The sequence below is a fragment of the Octodon degus genome, unplaced genomic scaffold (assembly GCF_000260255.1).
Source record: "Octodon degus isolate 3935 unplaced genomic scaffold, OctDeg1.0 scaffold00032, whole genome shotgun sequence".
Classification (NCBI taxonomy): domain Eukaryota; kingdom Metazoa; phylum Chordata; class Mammalia; order Rodentia; family Octodontidae; genus Octodon; species Octodon degus.
Genome location: NW_004524608.1, coordinates 13,682,129 through 13,705,604, shown reverse-complemented (window position 1 = coordinate 13,705,604; position 23,476 = coordinate 13,682,129). Strand labels below are relative to the sequence as shown.

At 34.3% G+C, this 23,476-nt stretch overlaps 1 protein-coding gene across 1 annotated transcript in view; it reads right to left on the bottom strand.

The window, feature by feature from the left end:
- Nucleotides 1–23,476, bottom strand: part of Baz2b (bromodomain adjacent to zinc finger domain 2B) — a 338,801-nt gene that overhangs the window by 266,071 nt on the left and 49,254 nt on the right. Inside the window, exon 2 of the mRNA XM_023713794.1 lies at nucleotides 8,623–8,665. The gene's annotated coding sequence lies outside the window, so the exon portion shown is untranslated. The remainder of the gene's footprint in view (nucleotides 1–8,622; nucleotides 8,666–23,476) is intronic.

The following is a 23,476-nucleotide window of genomic DNA, read 5'->3' as shown; positions in this document are numbered from 1 at the left end:
TCTTTGTGTATGTGTGTTTTCTATATATGTACTCTCTTTAGTCTAATCTAACATTATTAACACACTAAGGTGGCAAAAAATGTTATTAATTCTCTATATAACAGTACACAAACACAGGTAAGATTACTGCATAAATATCAGCTGGATCACTATAAGGTACAAGGTACTGTGACACATCCTAATTGGACCACAGAGATGAATAAAATATAATCCATGTCTCAGTAGATTATGAACAATTTACAATCTAATATAGGAAACAATTGAATACACAACTCACTACATAAGACATCTAAGAGCTATAATAACAGTGTTTCTGAAACTCAAGTTACAGATGAATCCTCTGTGAAGGGAGGAAAAGTCTATGTATGCCTGCATTGATCAATGAAATATAGAAAACACTATAGGTATAAACTTTTGCTTCCAGGTCTTATTCAAATATAAACAAATTTACAAATATGTACATAAAAATCTACAAAATTAACATATTTCAATAAGCACTGTATGATAATGAACTGTTATATCCAATATGAATACAATACTGGCCACTACTTCCTCATTACTTTCCAACTACATTTGGATATATGCCATGAATGATTTAATATATCCACCATTTCTTTCTACTCAAACTAATATAATACTTTGACTTAACTCACTCTGATGTCATTAGGCCTTCACTTGGTACATTTACATATCAAGTCTGTTTCACTTATTAGACTGACACAATGTAACTATAATAGTGAAAATACCTGGCAATAACTGGTTGTAAGGTTGGCATTGTAGATGATCTAAGAATATGCTTCTGTCAATATTTTATATTTATGTTGAAATTTTTTAATTCACATAGAAGTAACTACAGGGAATATCTACATACTTGGACACAAAAATCGTGGTGTTGGAGAACACTTACAACAGAAACAACAAGTACTAGTGAGGCAGAAATGATTGGAAGTTTTAATTCTAACTTGGGGATCCAGAAATATCATGAATGTGGTAATATTTGAAATTAATTGTGACATTTAAATTTAGTGCCAAGTGTATATTTTCTGAAATTTCCATTCCATAAGGGTGACACTGAAAACATAAAGCAACTAGAGTAAAACAAAAATAAAGGGATAAAAATATTAAGCAAAACAGGCAATGAAAAAACAAAAATCAAGTTTACTGAACGAAAGTTGTGGGGTTTCTATTGAGGAAAGAGCAAATCAGAGAATACAATCACAAGCACTGGACAAGGTGGTCTGCATACAGTCTTTACATGTATTGTTTTGCATCATGATAGATGTCTTTTGATATACAGTGTCTAATACCCATTTTCTCATCTACAAACAAATTCTGTAGACTGCACTTATATTTTACCTACTCCAAAACTAACATTTCTGTAAAAGTACATCTTACTGTAGAAATGTTCAATGGTGTTCTACAAAATATGAGATGAGGAAAATTTACTAGTCAGATTAAATTTGAAATAACTGATTATATATATATATATATAGGATCTACAGGGTCTCACTGAGTAGATGGGACTCGTAGTGATTCTTCTGTGTTTAGCCTTCCAAAAACTGGGATTACAGGTGCACACCACCACGCCCAGTCTCAATTGCCATCTCAGGGAACCCCGAGGGCAGGGCCAGCACGGCTGGCCAGAGATTGAGGCCAGCCACTGAGTCTGCCTAAACAGGGGCTTTAATCCACTGAGCTCTTTGGCCGGCCATAAATTTGAAATAACTTTAACTATTTTTTCCTCCTAAGTATCTCATACTTCCACAATTATTCCTAGGGCTGTTAAGTTTTCTCTTTCCTAAGCAGATACAGTAAATCAAGAGATTATTTAGAATTTTCTAATAAATAAAAAAATCATTAAATTAAATGATTGTGAAACACTGTACATTTTGACATGCACAAAAGTTTAACTTGAACTTGTGCTGCATGCTATCATTTATATCTTCAATCACTGATGTATAAAACACTATTTGTGCTTCTAGCCTCGTTAACTATTAAATGTCAAAACAGCCAAGCTTTTCAGAGAGATGTAATAGGAATGGAGTGCCATGTTTCTTTTAGCTAATATACATTAAAGAATAATAGAAAATGGATCTATGTGAAGTAATTTTTAAATGGTTGCTACACATTGTGAAGATGCTGTTTAAAATATTCAGATATTAGTAAATAAACTAAGACAGTTCATAACTGTACCATAAGATAATTTTAAAATAATATTTTTGCATTTATTAGTTTGAAAAAATACAGAAATTCCTATATAGACTTTTACTTTTGGCTTGATCACTCTTACTATAATTTCCAAAGATACTTAAAAATTGACTATAACTCTCCACTACTATTAAAAAAGTAGAAAAATAAAGGTCAGACAATACATAGTGCCCTTGTTCTGGAATTGGTGACTTTTGTACTTTTCAAATGACTTTAACTACCACTTAGAACAGACTGGGACAGATGCTTGACCTTTCTAAGTCTCAGTTTAGTCATCTGTAAAATGTAATAATGTCTTCTAAAGTCATTACAGGTTCAAATAGAAAGACGTAACATCTTAAGCAATGACTAAATATTAGCTTTGTTCTTTCGCTTTCTTAACACTTGTCATTAAAATATATTTATTAAAAATATTTAATGAGGGCTGGCCAAATAGCTCAGCAGATTAAAGCACCTGCAAGTCAGCCCAAGCACTGGGGTTCAACCACCAGGTCTGCCAGGCTAGACCTTGCACCCGGGGTTTGCTGAGAGGGCAATTGGGACTAGTCAGGGTGGCACACACCTGCAATCCCAGCCCTTGGGAGGCTGTAAACAGGTGGGTCACTAGGAGTCCAATCTAGTAGTGAGACCCTGAACACCCTGTAAATCATTCCATAAAATACAAAAAGAAAACGTATTTAATGAAAAATCATAGACAATATTAAAATTATTACCATTAAAAAAACAAATCACTAGGTATCTAGCTAGCATTTACCAATGCCTACCAGACCTGACCTTCAGGCTCATTTCCATAAATTACACATTTCAACAAGATTGGAAAAAACTATCTTCAAATACATTTTGATTTGAAAGATAGACTCTTTCAAATCTATAACCCTATTTCCCCTTTCAGGTTCTCTTCTAACTTGTACTTCAAAAATCTAACCCAGACATGTCCCTCTTCCGTTAAGGTTTCTCTGATTCCGTCTTCTGAACAGAGTGAACCATTCCATTTTCTATTGTCCTAAAATGTAAGCTGTCAAAAGTGACAACATACTTCAAATAATGAAATGTAATTGAAATATAAAAACATAAATAAAAGATTTTTAAAAGGATATTTAACAAGGACACAAGTGCAAAAATTTTCTCAAATGATCTTGGTATATTCAAGATAAATTTTGGCTATGAATGATAAAGAGCATAAAAGCCAGTAGTTTATATAAGACAGAAGTTTATTTCTGTCATACCAAAGAAGTCCAGATGTAAATTGCCAGCCCAAGCAGGGTGACTTCATGAAATTCTTAGAGACCTTTTATTTAAATACCTTTTTCATCCTCTTAATATGTGGTTTCAACACATGGCTGTTATCACATCCAGATTTCAGCAGAAAGGCAAAAGGGGGAGGGAAGAGGGTGTGGCTACTCTGAATATCGCACATATTACTGCTGCTTATTTATTGCTAGCCAAAGCTTGGATACATGACTATATTTATATAAAGGAGATTGAAATGATGGTTTTATTCCAGGTAGTGATATACTGAAACAAAAAATTAGAAGGGGGAAATCAATGTTAGGGAACAACTGCTGTTACTGCCGTATCTGCTTATACTCTATCTGTGCTAGGTCATACTTGACACTTTATTATTATTATTATTATTATTTTTTATTTATTTATTTATTTTTGCCAGAACTGGGGATTGAACTCAGGCCCTTGCACTTGCCAGGCAAGTACTTATTCTACTGAGCCATCTCCCCGACACTTTAAATGTATACCTGACACTTTAAATGTATACTCTAACACTGGTATTTCCAATAATGATACACTGTAAAATTATATGACAATTATTTCTAAATTCCAAAAATATTTCTATTGGCATTTACTTCTATAAAATGTGAGTAATATAAAAAATTAGCAAGGATTGAAAATGAATTTTAATAGAAACAAAGGACTAACTTTACTTATTTAAATGTTACTTTGTGACAGATTAAGTGCATAGGAAAGTATTTAAAATGAATAAAATTACACATAAACCTGTGAACAAAATTATATAAATACAATAAAAGGATTTAGAAAAAAATCTAAGGAGAAAGTAACATAAGTTTTTTTTTTTTTAAATGTATTTAATACAGGGTCTATAGGGTCTCACTCTGCAGACTCATAGTGATCCTCCTGTTTTCAGTCTCCCAAAGGCTGGGATTATAGGCACTTGCCACCACACCCAGTCTCAATTGTGATCTCAGTGCACCCCAGGGGCAGGGCTGGCACTGAACACTGGGGATGGAACCATGGTCCCTGCATCTGCCAAAAAGGGTCCTTTAATCCACTGAGCTATCGTTTTATTATGTTATCTGAAAATGCTATTCAGAAACATTGCTCTTTTTTCCTGACAGGATCTCACTAATTTAACCCAAGTGTGGCCTTGAATTCAGCAGGAAGCCCAGAGTAGTCTCAAACTCATCCTCCCCTGCCTCATGAATCCTGGGATTATGGGTGTGTGTCACCAAGCCTGCTTTTATCAAGTAAAATGTAATCACAAAACAATAAAAATTTTGACATGAGAAAAACTAAATTATGCCCAAGTTCTCACATTATATAAGTTTAGGCAAGTAACTTTACCAATGATGAGTATTAGACTAAAAATAATTTAGTATGCAGCATCCTCTATATTAAGTGCTTTATGACCATTATTTTATTTTCATAACATTTTTGAGACACAAATATCCCTACTTTAGAGAAGAAGAAACAGAATCTTATTGTAAGATTACTTGACACATGATTATAGCTGATATATAAATACAAGAGAGTACACTTGGGAAATTTTTCTTTTTCTTTTTTATAGAAAATCTGTGGCCAGATGGAGTCCTTTTTCCTGATGAAAGAAGTAAGGAAGAAGAAGGAGGAGGAGGTGGGAAGGCCCCAGAGGCTGCAGCACATTTATTTATACACTGGGGAGGTCAAATATCATATAAAACCCCTCCACCTAATAGCTTATCCATATGGCTTGCCTTAGGTGTCCAGTGTTCTCGAGACTTGAGAAGCTTATTTAAGTCCATGTCCCTAACTCATAGGCATGCCATTTCCCCTCAAATTCTCTAGATCTTGGTTTTCTCATCTGTCTTACAAGAGGAATATAGTACAGTCTTATCAGTTTCATTTTGGCCTCTTAAGAAGTTGATATTCTAGTGAGGTCTGACATTTCCCAAATAAGATATCAGACCAATAAATCTAAATGGTCTTTTTGCTGGAATTTATGTAAATCATCAAAGTTATCCCTAATATATATAATGCAGAAAATAGAAATCTGTTAAATAAAATTTGCATATGAAAGGGCCACAATGTATATCATAAATATGGATGGTCTGGGAGATATCTTTGATGTTTGCAGTTGCTCCTTGGTGTGTCTATAAAGAAGTCAGCCATAAAGTTATATGAGTAAGAGGGAAGAAGTGTACTGAATATTATATTTAGATCTTATAACAATCCTTTAAATATAAGTACTATACAATTTAATAGGCAGTGAAGATACTGAGGTACAAAGAGGCTGCCTTGCTTAAAGTCACATATATAGTACAGTGAAATTAGTATTTCAATTCTATTTGGTTCTAAGTTATATTCCTTCCTATGATTCAGTTATGGATATACATATATTACTATCCTCATTTCAATTTTAATATAGGGAAATGAAAAGATACTGATTTAGCATTTTCAAGGATATTTATGATTACCACCAAATATTTTCTGAGTACAATAGGAAGATGCATACTAAAATAAACATCAACATATAAAAATATATTTATCAGAAATACAGGATTAATAAAAATTCAGCATTACCAAACTATTAGGAAGAATCACTTTCAGTTAGGATGACTAGAACGCCCTCACAGAGATGACTGTATGTGGACAAGACATTAGAGGACAGGTCTGATTTTGTCAGAAGAAATTTTTAAAGGAATGGGGGAAAAAAGAATAATCTTGGTTAACGTAATGATGTTATTCTAACTATGAAGGGAAATGTATATTTGCAGTGGTTATGTAGTCCACATTGGGTAAAGGTTTCTTATAAAGGTTCTTGTTCCTTAAATTAGGATGTGTCTGGGAAATATGTTGGAGCCAAATTAAGGAAAGATGTTGAATACCAAATCAGAAAGCTAGAATTTGATGTAATAGGCAATAGGAAGCCAAAAATTTCTTCAAATACAAAAATAAAAGGTTTAGTAAGATTAAACTGACAATCTCAAATTTCAATGGAATTGATGGTCAGAAAAAAAGATCATATAAAATGTAACATTTCTGTAGAATGTGACATAGAAGAAAAAATTTTCCTGATTGCTGAAATTTTTTGAGGAAAATATATATATTTACCTCTCTAACCACAATATTCTACTCCTTTAGTTCTGCTACCCCATTACAATAGCTAATGTATCTCTTTTTTTCCCATAATTTCATTGAGAAACAAATAGCAATGAGACAGTTTCAAATCAAATTGGTAAGACAGTTTCAATAATTAACACATTGCATACTCTTCCTAGTGGTTATTTGCTGTACAAGACAGAGACATGATATCCTATTTACAAACACTATTACAACAAATCCCTTTATTCATTAAGAGAATGTAACTATATATCTATCCTAACCAATTTGAATACACAGATACAAAATGGAAACTCATCTATATCCCCTTTTATGTTTAGTTCCATCATTTGAATATTATAGGTGTGTTAACTCAGCAAAATATTCTAAAAGAGTCCAGTAGTCCATAATAGTATTGGGTCTTCCGCTTAACTGGCAGTGTCAGAAATTACTGACCTGAGTCCCCTACAGCTCAACAATAGCTAATGTATTTCTGACTAGTCTTTTGACCTCTCTGTTTTCTCTGAGTGAACCAGCATCACTTCATTCCAAAGCCATAATCAGCACTTGAAGTACTCTCCTCTTTCTGACTTAAGAAGCTGGAGAAAGCCTTGTAACCCTAAAACTATTACAAAAGAAAATCACTTACGAACCTTTTGAATGAACATTTCCTAGTCTTTAAACTATTCTACATGTAATATTGAATATCATCTCTCTTAAATTCTTGGATTTAGAAGTTGCAACTTAAATAATTTAACTTAAGGCTCCTTCAGAAGTTAATGAACATTCCATATAGAACAGAAAGCGATCATAATAAGCTTTCTAAAAATAGAGTAAGTCAGGCTTGGTCGCATACACCTGCAATCCCAGCTACTTACAAGAAGCTGAGGCAAGAGACTTACAAATCTGAGGCAAGTCTAGATAACTCAACAAAATCCTGTTTCAAAATACAGAGAGACAGGGATACAGCTTTTTGCAAAGGCCTCAGGTTCAATCCCCTGTAACAAACAAACAAGTACACACACACACACACACACACACACACACACACACGAGTTCTCTCTAATCTCTTTAAAACAGTAAACTTAACAATTAAAAGTTTTCAAACAAAATATCTATACATAGATTTACACTTCTGATAATTACTGCTTCTATCCTAATGAACAATAAACAGGCCTACAGTAGGTTCGCTGAGTAAGAAATTTATTCAAAAATTTACACCTCTATTGCTTTAGAGGGTTTTCCAAAATGTTATAAATCTTATAACTATAACTAAGATTAAGCTAGTTAGAATTTTATAATAGGGTTGGCAGGAATAGCCCAGTGATGGAGTGTTGTTTAGTATGCACAAGGCCCTGGGTTTAACAACTAGGACCCAAAAACCCCAAAAATTATAATATGGGTATAGATTAAAATTTATCTTCAGGTAACATGTTTCCTGATACACAATTGAAATGAATACTTTGAATATAATTAATGAAGAAAACTATCAGCTACTTAAGACAACTATCCTTTTTCAAACAACTCTGGAACATTATAAATTGCTTCAATGTCAATATAAATGTTGAGCAAGAAGTTCAAGAATTCTAATCTTTTTCTTTTCTTTTTTAAGACAGGTCTCACTGCGTAACCCAAACAAGCCATCCTCCTGTCTCAGCCTAACAGAGCTGGGATTACAGAACTGCATCACCATGTCCAGCCCCAAGAATTCTGAAGGCTAAGTTTTCATAATTGTTTCTTAATAACTACTGACATATTTTTTCCTATTATGGAATAAGTCACCTTAATTTTTTTCATTTTTTAGTAAAAATAAAAACTTAAAAAAATACTCAGAGTATGATTCACAGTGAAATACGATAAATAGGTATGTAATTTTAGTTATGAACTTACTCTATTTTAAATATTTTAAAAAATCCTTTAAAGTAAAAAGCTATTTAAATAATTAGCTAGAAAAATGAAATATACTCTCTGAAAATGTAAACATTCAACTGGCTGGTGAAAGAAATAACACCATAACATTTAAAGTTATAAATATTAATTCAATTCAAATCATCTTTAAAAGCTGAATTATCATTTTGGTCTTACTGTGATCAGCGTGGTCAATCTTGTGGCATTACTCTTGAGAAACCTGAAACAGGAAAACAGAATTAGCAATCAGCTGAACCGCACATTACAGTAATTTAAAAAACTAAAAAGAATATTTAGAACTTTATTCTGTCTTGATCACATTTGTCATATTTAATTAAAATGTCAGAAAACAGACATTTGGCATGACACAAATAATTATAGAAGGCCTGTATTTTAGTCAAAGGTTAGTGTTCATTGTATTATAGTGGGTTATGTTTATAATCAACATCCTGGGGTTAACATAACACACTTAAAAGAAAATTCAGAAAATTTAAGTTACAAGTTTTATTTTAAAATACTAAGAAGAGAATCAATGTCTTAAAAACATATATCACAAATTGCAGACTGGCATTGTTTATAAATACTTTTCTCTCTGTCACTAGCTGCTCAGTTTAGTCAAAATGTTTACTTAATATAGGAGAAATTACTATATACTAATCATTATGAATACCGAAAAAATTATCAAAGATAAAAGAATTATTGGGGAGGATCCACTGTAAACTACAAACCCAAATGAATTTATAAATTATTTCCCAAGTCTGAGCATGGTGGTACACCAGTCCTTAGAAGTTGATGACAGACTGGGCTACAATGTAAGCTCAAGACCAACCTGAACAAAGGAAGACCTTGCTTCAAAATAATAATGATAATAATAATAATATAAAAATTTTTTCCTAAAGTATAAATTACTCCCATTTTAGACTTGTAAAATCTTCCTTTTCAAAATTTCTTTATTAACGAGGCCCAATTTAAGATGAACTCTTAAATATTTAGAATTAAAAAAGCAACACAGGGCTGGGGAGATAGCTCAGCAGTCAAAGCACCTGCCCAGCAAGTACAAGGCCCCGAGTTCTATCTCCAGGCATGCCATGCTGGCCCTGGAACCCCAGGCACATCATGCTGGCCCCAAAACTGGGAGTGGTGGTGTATGCCTATAATCCCAGTGCTGGATTATATAAAGGAAGGATCACTACGACTCCAAGCTGCATACTGAGACCTTGTATCAAATAAATAAAAGATTAATACATATATATTAATATATTACACATATATGAAGTAACCATAGTCACACTTCATAATGCAATTTCATAAATGCTCAATAATTCTGTCAAAGAATCACGAAGGAAGTATTTCTTATTATAGACTTTGGGGAAAGACTGTTTAAAATTTATGACCCACAACTGAGCTTTTTAAGTTCCTTTTGTATCTCACACATTCCACCCAGTACATTCTGTTACTAGCCTTTCTCACTCTGTCCTTAATTCAAAAACATATTTATTACTGTTAATTATCTTACTAGCTAAAGATACTGCTCTCCTGTGCTATTATAGTCTACTTTTCTTTTAGTACCAGAAATTGAACCCAGAGCCTTTGCTCTAAACTATATTTCAGATTTTTTAATCTTTTATTTAGAGATAGCATCCTATTAAATCACTGAGGTGCCCAGGTGGTCTCACTAAAACACTAAATTGCAATCCTCTTGCCTGAGCCTCCCAGGATACTGGGATTATAGGTCTACAACTTCATGCTTGGTTTCCCACTGCTATCCTTAATACAGTAGAAGGTAAATCAGATCAGATCCTCCCTTATTCAAAACTACACAGTGATGTTTTGTTTTATATTTTGCTTATTTTTTTACAGTGCTGGTGATAGAACCTATGGCTTCACACATACTAAGTACATGTTCTACCACTGAACTATATTTCCAGTCCCCAAAATTTCACCATGGTTTTACTACCACTTAGAATAAACTCTGTAATACAGTACTTACCACAGCTTATTAGACCCTCTGTTACCTACCTGGCTGGATCCCTGACTACATGCCCATTCATTCTCTGTCTGTCTGTCTGTCTCTCTCTCTCTCTCTCTCTCTCTCTCTCTCTCTCCCCCCCCCTTTCTCCCTCCCTCCCCACATCTGTGTATCAATCAAAATGGCATTTTTGAGATTCCTCAAACACACCAAATTTATCCCATTTCAGGGCCTTGACTGCTCTTCATCTTCAGAAAGCTAGTTCCCCTGCTTCAAACAAGACTTAAAACAAATGCATCTTCCTCAGAGAGACCCTTCCTTACCACTAAGCACTGTTAGCTATAAGCTCTGTAAGGGAAGACTTCAGGAACACTACTTCAGTACCTGGAACCAAATAATTGACTAGCACTTGGCCACTGAATGAATTAAGTCAACAAGTATGTATGGAGTTTATGGAGGGTTTTCCTTGTTTTTGTTTTTGTTTCTTTCAGTGTATTTGGATGTTGCAGGGTCTCATTACGCAGCTCAGATTTGTGGTGATCCTCTTGCTTTCAGCCTCCCCAACACTGGGATTGCAGGCATACACCACTACGCACAGACTCTGGCCTGCTCAGCCTGCCCTGGAGGCAGGGCTGGCAAGGCATGTGGTGCCACAGATTGAACCACAGTCCCTGCGCTTGCCTAAGCTTGCCTAAGCAGGTACTTTTGTCTGCTGAGCTATCTCTCCACCTCTATATATGGAGTTTGCACCCAGCAAGGGAGAATTCAGTGCAAGTAAAAATGCTTACAATAATTACTATTTATTTAAGGAAATAAGCTGTAACACATGGGTGTACATTTTTTAAAGTCCCTACCCAGAGAATTAAAAAAGCTTTAAAAATAAACAAGCAATAGCAAAAAGCAAGAAAGAGGGTAGTGGGAAAGTCAGAGTAGCAAATTACAGACCTAAGATATGGAGGACCTAAATAGTTATGATGAATTGAAGAAGCAATAAGAAATTTCAGACATATCTACAATGGAGAAACAAGACTTTAGGAGAAACTATCAGAAACAAACACAGCAAAGTGTAAAAAGATTGATCAAAGGTTTTCAATCAAACAACAAAGGAACCTAGTGTGAGAGGGTGGGGTAATTTTTTTATTTTTAATAGTAAACAGGGCCCAGTGATACTATAGGCCACTCAAATGGAGATGCTTCCATAAGCAGAAAAAAATTTAGAATAATTTAAGTTTCAAAATTCAATCATATCAAACTATAGTTCAAACCAAGAGTGTGAAAGTTTACTTATATACAGAAAGAAGAGAAAAATCCAGGGGCAGATATAAATAAAGTTCATGAGAAACAAAATATGTGGCATCATAGGGTTTTTTAAGTCCAAGAGAAATGGAAAATACACTAACTAAAAGCAAATGAGGAGTTTCAAGTAGAAAAATGCGTTTGACAGGTTTAAATGATATAAAAAGGAATTAGAGAAGATGAGCCTGGAAACATTTTCTCTAAACAATCCCACAAATCAGATCAGAAGGCAGCTATGTAAATGAAACCTATTACTGTGCTTTCTGTATCCAAAGAACTGCCTTCAAGGAGCTACTTGCAGAACATGACACTGTCCATTTTATCAATTCAAACAAATCTTTAGCCAGGTGTGGTGGCACATACCTGTAATCTCAGCTACTTAATGGGCTGATGCAGGAGGGTCTCAAGTTTGAGAACAGTCTCAACAACTGACTTAGACTTTGTCTCTAAATAAAAAAAAATTAAAGGCTATGAATATAGGTTAGTGCTCCAAGGGTTCAATCTCCAGTATGGCAAGAGAAAAAAGGAAAAAAAAATGTCCTGTGATTTTTAAAAAAGGCAGTTCAAGCAGTCTTGCAATACACAAGAATATACTTTGTATAAAACTCCATAATTCAAAAGAAGTATTAAGATGTTTGTAAATAGTAAAAAATTTATAATTGAATAAAAAGAGAAAAAAACATAGTTTTATTTTTTGAACAATTATAAAATATTAAGACTAGTAATTAATAATATATACTTTACCTAAAATCCTAAAGCTGCTCTAAAAAAAGGGGGGGGTGAGATAGCTCAAAGGACTAAGTGCCTGCTTAGGGACTGGGATTTGATCCCTGGCACCGCTCCCAAGCATGCTGAGCCAACCACTGAGACCAAGTGTAGTGGTGCACACCTGTAATCCCAGCACTGGGGAGGTTGAAAATGGGAGGATCATTAGGAGTCCAGGCTGCACAGTGAGACTCTGAACCAAATGCATTTTAAAAAAAAATCCTAAAGCTTATTACATTAGAAAAAGTAATGATGATCCTTCCCTGTGGCAGCAATTTTTACATATAACTTACTAGGTACTTGTGATTGCATAAAGAAAAAAAGTACATGAAACTGAAATGATTGGAGGATAAAGCCTGATAATATTAAAGCTTCTCATAAAAAATCCTAAGTGTCTTTTACAAGTAAAAGATAATTGCTTAAAATCATATCAAAACTAGAAAATGTATTCAAATCACCCATAAAAAATAACATTACATTTTATGAAAATATAATTCAACTACTGGGTTACATGGTATTCCTCTGAGAGTATCCATTTTAGCAAATACATGCAGAGATTCTCTGCTATATCTGCCCTCAGGAGACACCTATGTTTTCCACCAGCAGATGTGGGAAAAGACTCTTAGGTCATGATATTCAATGCTGGGTATTTTTCCAGCAATTACCACATACTATCTTTATCTTTACTCTTATTCTGTTCTAGACTTAAGTTTTAACTCTCCTTTGACAACATTAAAGAAGTTCCATATATACAAAGTAACAATATTTATCTCTAACTCATTGAAAGGATTCAAATAAATAATCTGTTTTCTTACCACGGAAATAAAAGTTGATTAATCCTACAATTCATTTAAATAAATTCTCCTGAATTCTATATTCTTTTCAAAGTGTGATTGTACAATAAAGATTAAGGATGTAGCTCCTAACGTGATCAAGGCTATATGCTTGATCAATAATAATAATAATAACTCCAAAATTTAGACATAAAAGTAATTTCATAAATCATATGATACCTGTAGGGTGTTATTCTAATGTTATAATCTTGGAAATAAATGAAAATATTGTTTTTTTTAATTTTCTTTTTAGGGGTGGAAGGCTGGTGCTGGTGACTTAACTCTATCACTAAGTCAGCCTGCCCTGGTCTCACTCACAGGCTCCTTACAGACAATATTTAAATTATAGCAGAAAAGGGAAACTTATAAATACAAACTATGTACTGAAAAAAACTGCCAATAACTTGATCTATTCATGATGGTAATGTTCATTAACTATAATGTCCAATACATAGCCTATAGCCTAATGGGATTACTGTATACTTGTACTATGGTATGATTTAGAAAATTACTTCTAAATATTTAATTGTAATTATTTAAATTTAAATTTAGAAAGTTGTAGTTTATGGTTACCATTTTAGACGGTGCCACTATATGTATACTTTTTCCTTATAGTGCTGGGAATCAAACTCAGAGTTTTTATATGCTAGGCAAGTGTCCTACCACCCTGAGCCCCACAATTCTGCATTTTTGAAACAGAATAAGGATTGAACTACAAAATGATGTTCCTAATTGTTTAAAAATTTATTTTAAAAGGGACAGGGAGGGGTGGCTCCCTGGTACAGTGTATACTTAGCATGTGTAAGGCCCTATGTTAATTCCCCACATGAGAGGGGAGAGAGAGAGAGAGGAGACAGAGAAAGAGACAGACAGACAGACAGACAGACAGACAGACAGACACAGAGAGACAGAGACAGAATGAGAATGATACACAGAGAATGACACAGAGAATGTCAGAGAGAGAGAGAGAGAATAACAGGGAGAGAATGTCAGAGAGAATCACAGAAAGAGAGAGAATGACACATGAGAGAGAATCACAGTGAGAGAAAATGACACAGAGAGAGAGAGAGTGACACATAGAGAAAGAATGACACACAGAGAATTATAGAGAAAGACAATGTCAGAGAGGGAGAGAGAGAGAAGGAAATGGAGTCAGACATAGAGAGAGGAAGGCAGGAAAGGAGGGAGGGAGGGAAAGAAGCAGAGAGGGAAGGATGGAAGTAAAGAACGAAAGTATTTTAACAATTGGGAAAAAATCCTCTATTTTGTTTCACAGGATACATTCATTTCAGTAAAACTGCTCCAAATTTGAAAGGAATTATTCAATCTTCAAATAACTTTGAAGTTTAAGTTTTAGAGAAAAAATACTTAACCTACCAAAGAATCTTTAATGTATAATAGTGCTGATGAAAGAAAATAATTTTGGACTTTGAACGTAGTTCTAAACAATATCGGGTTATATCAGTATTGTTTGGTACTTATCTATCAATCTTCTTTAGTTTGCTCAGCTGGGTAGACATGCTTTAATATTATTTACTGATGTACTGCTGACTAAACCCCAACAGAACATAGACAAAAAGTAAATGCATTTTACTAACAGTTTTATAGTCTTGATTATTTGGAACCTCGTTTGCTAACAATTACTTATATTTGTTCTTTAGTATTTCAAAAGAAAAAATAAGCCACTTTAAAAGACGGAATTTTATATAAACATTTCATATATTACATAAGACTATCTCAGTTTAGAGCAAACATAAAAATAAATCATATTGGGGCTGGGGTATAACCTGAGATGAATCCCTAGCATCAAAAACAGATAAATAAAATTAAAAGAGAAGATACTATAAAACACTAATAGAAGTTTGTTAACACTGTTTCAAGCAGTTTTGTTAAGTTAGATATGCACCAATTTACATACTTAATGCAACAAAGTAGACACCAGATCATTTCCTGACCTGTGCATGTACAGATTATTTTGGTACCCAGGCTAAAAGCAGTTTCCTAATTTCAGGAGAGAAACCTTTTTAAATTTGAGCAAAGAACAATTCACTAAGTAGGTTGTACTCAGAACCAGACAAGGTACACATAGCCTTGTGCTGTGACCTTATGCAGGCAAAAAAAAAAAACAGGAGGAAGTGGAAAAAATACAATTGATTGTTTGAGGTTGAAAGTCTCTAGGTAAATGTTAGTTGGCAATTTCTACTTGGTAAAGTCACTACTTCAGTTCTACTATTTGTAATGGGCTTTGGTTTGCTTGGTAGGAACTTAAAGCTCTGGAGCTGCTCTGACCTAATGGTTTCCTAATTAAAAAAGAAAAAAATTAAATGCTCTCAAGGGACAGAAAGGAAAGAAGATCAGCAGGTTGTACAGTCATGGGTTCCAATTCTAAGCAGTACAATAACTTTAGGGCATCACATCCACTGTAAGTTTCCTGTGCTCAGTTACAATAGCAGTTCTAGGCAGAGTCATTTGTAATGTATCAGATGTGCTTTCATTTAATGTTTAGAGGCTGTGAAGGCAACAGTTCCAATTATTCCTGCTGTTGCAAATTAATCCTTCTTAATCTACTGTGAAACTAATAAAAATTAGTTAAAATTGAAAACTGACTAAATCCTCAAAATGAAGTATAATCAATACTCATTTGATGAGCTTCCAGGTAGTGATTCAACCCCAACTCAAAGGGAAGAACTTCGGTTCTCAGGACCCTACCAGATACTGGCTTTTACCTCTTTATCTAGCAGTTCATCTGCATCCCTTATAATAATGTTTATAAGGCTGGGGATGTAGCTTAGTGGCAGCATGTTGGTTGAGCATGCAGTAGGCCCTGGGTTCAACCCCTAGCACCATAAAAAACAAAACACACATAAACACCTTTATAAAAACTGGTAAACATAAGTAAAATGTTTTATCTTAGTTTTATGAACCATTCTAGCAAATTATTATGCCACCAAGGAGGAGATCATGGGAACTCCCAACTTATGGCCTATTGGTCAGAAGTTGGCAACTTTTGAAATAGGGGCAGTCTTGTACAATCTGACACTAAGTCAGTCCAAACTGAATTAAATTTCAGGGCATGCAGTTGTTATATAGAATTGGTAAACTGCTAGTGTGATAAACTCATCTGATATCAGAATTATTGTGTAATCAGGGTTTTTTTTTTTTTTTTTTTCAAGTCTCTGCCTTCAACTGCTTTACTTCCAAAAAATGGTAGAAGGTTTTTTTTTTTTTTTTTTTTTTTTTTTTTGGAGTGCTTGTTTAGAGACAGGATCAGGCTGGCCTTTGATCTCACTGTATAAGCCTAGACTGGCCTCAGGCTCCTGGAGATCCTCTTGCCTCAGCCTTCTAAGGGCTGAGATTAGAGGCATGAAACACCACACCTGGCATTTGTGATTGTAGAAAACCTTTTTGCCTTAGCCAATCTCTTTAAAATAACTCATTATTGGGCTGGCCAAATAGCTCAGTGGATTAAAGCACCTGCAAGCTGACTCAGGGGCCAAGGGTTTGATCCCTGGGCATGCTGTGCTGGCCCTAGCCCCCTGGGCATGCTGAGATGGCAACTGAGACTGGGCAAGGTGGTGCACACCTGTAATCCCAGCACTTGGGAGGCTATAAACAGGCAGATCACTACGAGTCTGATCTAGTAGTGAGACCCTGAACATCCTGTAGACCCTTCCCTAAATACACACAAAATAAAGAAAGAAAGAAATAAAATAACTTATTATCAGTAGCACTGCTAAAACCAGATAGTATTTTCAAATCATTTCTTATATTGGCAATTTATAAAAATTGCTAAACTATTTCAATAACCACCATCTTTGTGGGGAAAAAAAAACTGGCATTCTCTCAAAATCATATTCTTCATTTGTAAGAGTTGTCTGTATTGCACTAGTTGAGTAGAACTTTCATAGAAAAGCTGTAATTTCCATAACTGACTCAGAAATTTTAGACAAATAACAAAACACTTACTACATGAAGTTTAGCTACACCCATGACTACAGCTTCATTTATTTGTTGATCAAAAACCATGCAAAGTGTGACTGTGTTAAACTTGTTAAATGAAAAAAACCTTTAAAAATAACTAATACAACAACTATGGGAATCAGTATAAAGATTCCCCAAAATAATAAAAATAGAAATTCCATTCAACTTAGCTTTCCCCTACTTCTTCTATATTCCTAAAAAGCTAAAGACATCATATCATGGTGATACATGCATACTATATGTATAGTAGCATGCTTTGTAATAGCCAAGTCTTAGAAACAGCCAATAGGTCCATCAACAGATGAGTAGATAAGGAAAATGTATTTATACACAATGGAGTACTACTCTGCCATAAAGACGGATAAACTTGAGTCACTTGTAGGAAAATGCATGCACCCTGAATCCATAACATGTAGGAAAATAAGACACACAGGTTTAAATATGCTTTCTCCTATGTGAGATATCCAAAGTATAACTAAGTTAAAGAACAAAATAAAAGGCAGTAGAAAGCAGGGAAACAGATCTTTTGCAGATGGGAAGGGAACCAAGAAATGGGTGGACAGGGAAAAGAGGGGAGGGGAACATAAGGTGATTCAGATATGTCATGTGAATGTACCAACTATGCACAGTGAATGTCGTTGTATATGGCAAACACACAGTAATAAAAAGGGTGAGGGAATACATACAAGCTGCCTGTTTTTCCAGTCTTTGACACTATATTCTTTCAACATTTCTCAAAATCCTGACTCATTCACAGGTTTTCTACTTTTGAGCCATAATTGGGCATCCAGTAAAGGAAAGAAAAGGGGTAATAGGCTGCCAACTGGTGTTGAAACATACTTGAGGTTATATCAAAAAATGAACTAATCACTTGGGTGAAGTAATACGCTGAAGTATTATTTGAGAATTTATGTTGTTTCAGCTATAGCATTTTTATATCTCTAACTATAAATTCTTTGGATAAGTTAATTCAAATTCTTGCAACACATAAAACTTTAAAGTTCTGTCTATGGGAATTACTATTATCTAAATCAAAGGACATTATTTGAATCAAATTAGTATTTTAGTCCTATCAACAAATGGCAAATCAATAGATAATGTGCCTAACAAAAACCTCATCTGAAAAAGTTAGCAATCAAATATACCTAAGCTCATAGTTTTATGAAGTATTTATGTACCTTAGGTAAAAACTGATTAACAAATGTTATCAGATAATTCATACATTTTTCTACAAACATTTAGAAATACTAAATAATAACTACTATATGTTTTTGTTTTTACTTAGGACTTTTAGAATAATGTCATCATAACCAAAAAACCCAGCTTAACAATTTCAGGTTTACCAAAGAACAACATAACCCTTTGTCCTTAGAATTTTGCCATACATTCATGATGTGCTTTTGGCAACCCTTAAGTATTTTGGTTGTTACACCATACTTAGCAACTTCACAGGAATACTGGGAAGTTTAGTTAATTATGCTTTAAAAAATTCTTGAGGTACACAGATGAAAGAGGTATAAGGTTTACATACAATTAATTGCTATGTACTTGATTAAAAATACCACTTAAAAACATCTAATAACATGGATGAACTTTAAAAACACTGTGGCACATGAAGTAAGCCAAGTTACAAAAGGCAAAATCATACTGTGATCCCACGTATATTAGGTACTAGTCAAATTCATACAGAAAGAAAGTAAAATGATGGCTGCCAGGGAGTAGGGTTTAATGGTTGCAGAGTTTCAGTTTTGAAAGATTCAAAAGTTGTGAAGCTGAATGGTAATTATGGTTACACAACAATATGACTATAATGAATATACTTTAAAGTGGCTAAACTGTAAATTTAATGCAATCATAAATGGCAAATTTAACTATGATAAAAACTTAACAAGTGTGAAAATATAAATCACAAACCAGTCCTAAAACTTACTCATTCACTAATTCTTTAAATGTTAATGAAATCATTCTATTATTCATTCACTCAGCAACTATTTCTTAAGTAGGTTTGCTCTCCTTGTATTGTATTAGGGACTGAACCCAAGACCTCATACTGACCTGTATCCCCAGACCTTTTTGATTTTTTATTTTGAGACAGGATCTCAATAAATTACCCAGGGTAGGTTTGAACTTGCAAACTTCCTGCATCATTAGCCTCAGAATGCTAGGACAACAAATGTGTATGATTATACCTGGCTTATTATATTTTATGGTACAATGTACCTAGAGATCCTTCACAATAAGCTATATCGTCAAATTTTTCATTTATTTATTACTTATTTTTTATGTAGGGTCTTGCTAAATTATACCATCTGGGGTTGAACTTGTGATCCTCCTGCTTTGGCTTCCTGTAATGTGGAGATTACAGGTTGTGCTACTATGATTGGATTTACTGAGTGCTTTCAACATAATAAGCACATTGCTGGGCCTAAGAAGAAGGCAGTGAAGAAGATTAATCAAGATTAATCACTGGTTTCACAGAATTTGTATTCTAGTAGTAGAGACCTACAAAACAACAAAGAAAAATGTGCCTCTTTATAGCAATTAAGCGCTATACCAAAAGACAAGGAGACAGAGTAATAGCAATAACATCTCTGAGAAGAAAGCTGCCCTGAGATCAGAATGAAGAAGAAATAAGATAGAGAGAAATAAAAGTGTGAAAACCCTCAGGTGAAAAGATTTGATGTCTGCAAAAAATGACCAGAAGGCCCAGGGCACAGTAAACTAGAACAAGGTGCAGGAGAACTAATCACAGATCACACACGGCCTAAAAATAAGAGGAAGTAGTTAAGATGTTATTCCATGTATTCTGCAGCCATATGTGGTATTGTAACGAATAAAACAATATCATCTGGCTTTTGTTTGTTTCTGTTTATTTTAAAGACACTTGGGCCACTGTGTACAGCTCAATTTTGGAGGTAGGGGAAGACAAAGAAATCAAAACATAGAGACCAGTTGAAAGACTAACTCAGGTGGAAGTACGGTGACTCTTGTGGTCTCATGGTAGCAACACTGGGGGTGAGAAGTAGTTGTATGTTTTTTTGCTTATCAACTAGATAATTAAGAATGAGTGTAGCATGCATCCATAAAGCCCTGGGTTCAATCTACAATATGGGAGGGGGGACTGATGATTAGAGATGGTATGCCGCCAAGATCCTAAATGTACAAGTTGAATAACATCACCAAACACTGGTGTAGAAATAGATTTAAGAGTAGAGTGATATTAGATTTAAGAGTAGAGTGATATTAGTAAGGAATCAAATGTTTGGTTTTGGCAAAGTTACATACCCACGTTTTAGGAAAGACAACATGATGAAGCTTGACAAATGATGATGAGAAAACACTTAAATTGTTTATCTTTACAATGACCACTTTCTCCTTGTTCCCCACTCCAGTCCTGGATACAACTTCCTTTTACCTTTCCCGCACACAAGGGGGCCCCCAATAAACTCCTTGTGTGTCACACAACCTGCCCTTCCAACTCTGCCCCTAGCAAAAAGTTCATAAAACCTCACACTCCCTGTCACAGGTCAGAGAATCTCCCCATCTCCCTGCCCTTGATCCTCTCCATGTCTTCAGAGTCAATAAAGGTTCCATACCCCCCTTTATTTCTGCTTCTCTGCCTCTCTGCTGCTGCTGTTGATAAAACCTAAGTTATAAGGACAAGCATTAATAGGGCATTTAAAGCAGAAAAAGTAAGAAGAATATATGTGGCATTTTGAAGAACTGTTTGAAGGTATTTTACTATGAAGAATGGCAAAGAAATAAAATGTAGCTGGAGGAAGAGTGGTAAGTGGAAAACTTTCTGTGTTAAAATGGGAGATAATACAGCATATTTGTATGTTGATGAAACAAGCTGGAGAGAAAAAAGGGATGGAAAAGCAGAAGCAAAGTAAATTATTCCTAAGTATCTAATAAATGCATAAATCTGTCCTTACTGCTAGAAATACAAAGATAATAAATAAATAGAAGATATATGACTAAGTAAGGGGTTATATGGAAACTGTTTTGAAGATCACAGGAGAAAATATCAAAATATTTGAATTAAATTAAAATTATTAAAAATAATAGGATTTTATAATAGACATTGTTATGTTGTAAATATTATATAAAATAATGTAGACATATAAGAATTTCCTCCTAAATCTTATACATACAGATGCAGCATATAAAAATAATACCATATACAGCTTTTATTTGATTACACATAATGGGTTTTATTTTTTTATTTTTTTTTTATTTTTATTTATTCATTTAGTGTGTGTGTGTGTGTGTGTGTGTGTGGCCAGCTCAGCCCACCTGGGGGTGGGGCTGGCTGGCATGTGGTGCTGGGGATTGAACCGTGGTTCCTGTGCTTTGCCAAGCTTGTTCCAAGTAGGTGCTTTAGACCACTGAGCCATCTCTCCAGCCCCATAATGGGTTTTAAAGAGAATCAGTATTAGACAAAAATTAAAACTAGCAATTTGAAGTAACAACTGTACTTTCTCTTTTCCCTTCTTTGCACTGATCTTTTTTACCTTTAGATGTTCAATGTCTCCCTATATTGTAATTCATCAAGTACACAAAACAGGAACCCTTTCTTGTATCACATTTACAAAGGTCTTCATAATCTCCAGAGTTTCCTTTCTTCTGTTTATATCTGCCATGTTTCTTATGTTCTTAAAAGTTAAGAATGTGAAAGTCAAACAGGCCACTGACTAATTACATATTAGTATAAATTTATGTAAGTTACTCAGACATTTACATTTTAAATTTTTCCTTGTAATTATAAACCTTTTATACATAGTGAATCTCTATGCCTTATGCTACTATTAAAACAGATGAAAGGTGAATTTACAAAAGTAATATAAAAAATAACTGAAGAAATTGGATATGGATGTTAGATGAGGCCAAAACTAAGGTTGGTATCAAAAATACATGCCACAAGACCCTGTAACCTGGGGAGGAGGGCGGTGAATACATGTCTTTAAATTTCTTAGTAACGGTAGCAAAAAAGAAATAGCCACCATGTAAAGCTTTTACTTTTCACAACATTCACAGTATTCCTAAATGGAAACAAATCATTTTCTTGAAGAAAGCACAGCTGTTCTTACTGAAACCTAAGTAAATTTCTACTGAATTTAAAATAGTTGAAAAATATTCTGGTAATAAATGCAATTATGAGCTTAGTAGGACCATTTAATTTCTGTCAGAGATGGCCTATAGTATAATAGTTGATCATTTCAGCATCTAAAATAATGGTTTAAATACATAGTGTATTACTTTAATTCATGGATCAAAATTGAAATAAAGCAGTAGCTTTAGTCATTCTTTCCTAAAGTGTTTGTTTGCTTATTTTAAGACAGCATATACAGGGTATATAGGGTCTCACTGCATAGAATGGATTCATACTGATTCTCTTGTTTACAGCCTCCCAAGTGCTGAGATTACAGGCATGCGCCACCATACCCAGTCTCCATGTCATCTCAGTGCACCCTGACGACAGGGCCGGCAAGGCAGGCCCCCTGAGGATCATACTCCTGGCCCCTGTGTCTGCCTTAAGCAGCTGCTTTAATCCGCTGAGCTATTTGGCCAGCCCTAAAGTGTTAAAATTTATAAAATCACAAGGACTTTCCATTTATTTATTTATTTATTTATTTATTTATTTTTTGGTGGAACCAGGGATTGAACTCAGGTCCTTGAGCTTGCCAGGGAAGCGCTTATTCCACTGAGCCATCTCCCCGGCCCCAAAAGAACTTTTTAGAGATAAAATTTATCATTTTAATCATTATAAAGGGTACAAGTCAGTGTTTTTAGTACATCGACAATGTTGTGTAACTGTCAAGCTTGGCTAATTCTACAATGCTTTATCTAACCCCAAAAGAAACAAACACTAGGCAATTCAAGCAATCACTTCCCATTCCTTGCACTGCCTCTGGTGAATTCTCTCTCTTCTCAACAATTAGATGTACTGCCTTGCCAGTAAACAGTTGATGTTCATAAGAGGCATTACTTTAACAATTAGCAAAAACTTTAAATTGTCAAACCATCAGGAAAGATAGCTATTAATACAGTTTGCAATATTTTCATGGGAACCATCAAAATCAACAGATTGCACTTTGAAACAAAAAGGCATATAATTTCTCCATATTCACTGAGTAAAGGTACACAGACAAAACATTATCTACCAGATGAATTAAACATTGTAAAT